This window comes from Mesoplodon mirus (genome assembly GCF_964341445.2).
Source record: "Mesoplodon mirus genome assembly, chromosome: 15".
Lineage (NCBI taxonomy): Eukaryota > Metazoa > Chordata > Mammalia > Artiodactyla > Ziphiidae > Mesoplodon > Mesoplodon mirus.
Genome location: NC_138991.1, coordinates 16,882,107 through 16,886,758, shown reverse-complemented (window position 1 = coordinate 16,886,758; position 4,652 = coordinate 16,882,107).

Genomic DNA, 4,652 nt, shown 5'->3' with positions numbered 1-4,652 from the left:
CTGCACCCTCAACTAGATGGCTCTTTTTTTGTCTTCTTCCATATGACAGTCCCATGTCTAATGAAGCCCTGTCTTTCAACATGGATTTAACAAATAACTTGTAAATGAACAGTTACAGCTTTACCCTCAGCAGACACATAGAAGAGAGGAATAAAATATATTTTATAAGCTATTTAATTCTTTCAACAACCCTACAAGTCTGTAATTATATCCATTTTACCAAAGAGGAAATTGACACTCAGGGAGGTAAATATGCCCCAGATGTGGCAGCTAGTAAGTGGCAGAGCCAGAATTTCAGTCCATGTCTGTGAGCTTCTAAAATGCTCACTGTGTTCATGATACCATATTTCCCTCCCATGGCAGCCCTTGAAATATTTCCCCGGAGTCTTCTTTTCATCTGGCTCAGTAATCTGAGGTCTATTAGCTGCTGGTGATATGTTAGTCATGATTCATCATCACCTTGAAGATGGTGAAGAAGTTCACCATGGTTCATACTGTTGATTTGATTCCCACACCTGACCTTCTCCTCTGTTTCGCCCAAGGCCCAGGCAATGTGGCTTCCCCAGGCAAATACTGCTGGTTTTAATGGAGCTTTGAAGAAAGAATGCAGAGAGCTCCATTTACCCCTGTCTTCCTCACCAAGAAGAAACATTCGAAAAATGCATATCAACAGAGATAGGGTCACAGATGTAGAAAACAAACTTATGGTTACCAGGGGGAAAGGAGGGAAGGGATAAATTGGGAAATTGGGATTGACATATACACACTACTGTATACAAAACAGATAACTAATAAGGGCCTATTATATAGTACAGAGAACTCTACTCAGTACTCTGTAATGACCTATATGGGAAAAGAATCTAAAAAGAGTGAATATATGTATATGTATAACTGATTCACTTTACCATACACCTGAAACTAACATAACATTGTAAATCAATTATACTCCTATAAAATTTTTTTAAACCATATGCCAAAGGCCATAAATAAACTTTTGATATAATGTAATAAATAAATAAATGAATAAAATAAAAATGCATATCCCTATGACCATCTTCTTTAAAAACAGATGATAGGATTTGCCTATTCTGTACATTTTTTAACATGGATTCATACAATGTGTGGCCTTTGTGTCTTTCCAGGGGATGGGGGGCGGGAGGAATGGAGAGGTACAGGGTTTCTTGTGGCGGGGCGTGATAAAAGTGTTCTGGAATTAGATAGTGGTAATGGTTGCACAATCTTCTGAATATACTAAAAGCCACTGAACTGTATGTCTTTTTTATTGTGGTAAAATATATATAAGATAAAATTTATCAGTTTAACCACTTTTTTTTTTTTTTTTTTTTTTTTTTTGCGATATGAGGGCCTCTCACTGTTGTGGCCTCTCCCGTTGCGGAGCACAGGCTCCGGATGCGCAGGCTCAGCGGCCATGGCTCACAGGCCCAGCCGTTCCACAGAATGTGGGATCTTCCCGGACTGGGGCATGAACCCATGTCCCCTGCATCGGCAGGCAGACTCTCAACCACTGCGCCACCAGGGAAGCCCCAGTTTAACCACTTTTAAGTGTACAGTTCAGGGGCATTAAGTGCATTCACCCCCATCCATCTCCAGAATTTTTTCATCTTCCCCAACTGAAACTCTGTACACGTTCAAAACAAAATCCCCAATCCCCCCTCCTTCTAGCCCCTGGCAACCACCATTTTACTTTCTATCTCTATGACTTGGACTCCTCTAGGTACCTCATGTAAGTGGAATCATACAATATCTGTCCTTTTGTATCTGGCTTATCTCACTTAGCATAACATCTTCAAGGTTTATATATATTGTAGCATGTGTCAGAATTTCTTCCCTTTTTAAGGCTGAATAATATTCCACTGTATGGATACATCACAGTTTGTTTATCCATTCATCCATAGATGGACATTTGAGTTGTTTCCACATCTTAGCTATTGTGAATAATGGTGCTATGACATTGCTGTACAAATATCTGTTCCAGTGCCTACTTTCAATAATTTTGGATATATAATCCCAGAAGTGGAATTGCTGGATCATATGGTAATTCTATGTTTAATCTTTTAAGGAACAGCCATACTCTTTTCCTGAATCATACATTTTTAAACAGTGAATTCTATGGTATGTAGATTATATCTCAATTTTTTTTAAGTTTAAGCAATACAGAAGAAGTGATGTGAAATGTCCTATAAGACCACTAGCCTGGGCTCTTTAAATCCCACTCCTGGGCATATATCCAGAGAAAATCATAATTCAAAAAGATACATGCACCCCAATATTCATTGCAGCACCATTTACAATAGCTAAGACATGGAAGCAACCTAAATGTCCAACGACAGAGGAATGGATAAAAAAGACGTGGTACATATATACAATGAAATATTACTCAGCCATAAAAAAGAATGAAATAATGCCATTTATAGCAACATGGATATACCTAAAGATTATCATACTAAGTAAAGTAAGTCAGACAGAGAAACACAAATATCATATATCACGTATAAATGGAATCTTCTTTTAAAAATGATACAAATGAACTTATTTCCAAAACAGAAATAGACTCACAGGCTTCAAAAACAAACTTATGGTTCCCAAAGGGGGAATGTGGTAGGAGGGATAAATTAGGAGTTTGGGATTAACATACACATACTACTTTATATAGAACAGATAATCAGCAAGGACCTACTGTATAGCACAGGGAACTTTACTCAATATTCTGTAATAACCTACATGGGAAAAGAATCTGAAAAAGGATGGATATATGTATATGTATAACTGAATCACTTTGCTGTACACCTGAAACTAACACAACATTGTAAATCAACTATACTCCAATATAAAATAAAAATTAAATTTAAAAAACCTTTATGGTCATGAAAAATCAAAAAGTGTAGGGAGAAAGGTGTAGATTAAAAAAGAATAAAGAGAGCCAACAACAATAACAAAAATAGGTGAGAAGGAATGTGGACAGTAGGTCACCCAATTCCTACCCCGAACCCTTTCTTCCCTATCTTCCTGTACTGTAAACGCTAGAAGGGATGTGGGGGAGGTACTCAATTTTATAGCCCCTCTTGCAGCTCAAGGTGGACTTGTGATACAGTTCTGGCCAGTGAAGTGTGATGGAAACCTACTGAGAATTTCTGGGAAGGCTTTTGTTTTCCTATCTCTCCCTTCTTTCTGGCTGGAAATGCAGAGATGAAACTGGAAATGGAGCAGCCATCTTGCAACCATATGTGTAACAAGCTCAACAACAAAGCACCAACATACTAAGAACAGAAGAATGGAAATCCGGCCATGAGTCCTTGATGGCATCTTTGATCTGCCACAACAGCCTTGGACTCTCTATCTCTGGACTTCTTGTTACATGAGATTAAAAAAAAAAAAAAGAATTCTTTAAGCAAGTGACAGATTTTTCTGTTATTTGCAGCCAAAAGCATTCCCATGCATTACAGGAAGACTTCCAGGAAGAAGACAAATTGCTTAACCTCCCTGTACTTCAGTTTCCTCATCTACGAAATAAGAGTAATCATGGGAATTTGATGAAGTAACATCATAGGGTTGATGTGAGGACTAAAGTAGTTACTACTCATAAGGCATTTAGGCCAGAGCTTACATATAGGAACCCAATACATGTTAGCTGTTATTATTGCTGTTACTATTCTTATTACTATTACTGATGTTACTGAAGAATGAGTCGTCATTCACAAAACTCCACTCTCTGAAGCCCAACAAACTGATCAAGAGGAACCCAAAGCAGAGATAGAGACTCCAGTGACAAACCTAGGTAACACCTATGAACCCATACTGCAGATGCTGGCTCATGAGATATGGACCAAACCAAAGGAGGACGCTGGGAGGCAGTGGAATTTCACTGGGAAGAGCATGGACCCTGGAATCAACTTGACTCAATTCAGCTTCCAGATCTGCAACATATTAGATTGAAATGCTGGGTAAATCACAACCTCTATAAGCCTCTCTTTCCTCACCTGTAAAATGAGGACGATAATAATAGTCCCTAATTCAAAGAGGTGTTGTTAAGATCAAATGAGGTATGTAAAGTGCTTAACCCAGAGCCTGGCTTATAGTAAGAGCGTCAAATTATCCACCTCTGTATGCATTAGCTGCTGATGTTGTTACCTTTGTTATTATCATCTCCAGAATCTTGAGAAAGGCGTTTGATAAATACTTGTTGGAATCATGGCAGATGGACCGATGAATGGATGGATGGATGGATCCATGGATGGATGGATCAATGGTTCAATAGATGGATGGATAAACAGATTCTCTTGGAGGTCAGGGAGGAGGTCTTTACAATCCCCTGCTGGTCTTGAAGGCGTTAACGACTTCAGTACACACACAGCCCCATTCATTATAGAACCTGCCTGGGCTCCCCCTTCTGCTTCCACAGAATGAAAAACATACCCTTAATTCACAGCCTCAGTGCACACAGCCCTCCCCACCACCGAAAATCACCTCTTAACAAAACTCTAAAAGGGAAATACATCTTGCTGCTGCTGTTGGAATTACAGGCTGTCAACAGCCCAGCATCAGTGCATATCCCTACACTTTATTTTTAATAGCAAAGTTGCTGGGCCCTTCGACCATGGCAAACCATGCCATCTTTGAATCTCCTTCCTGCC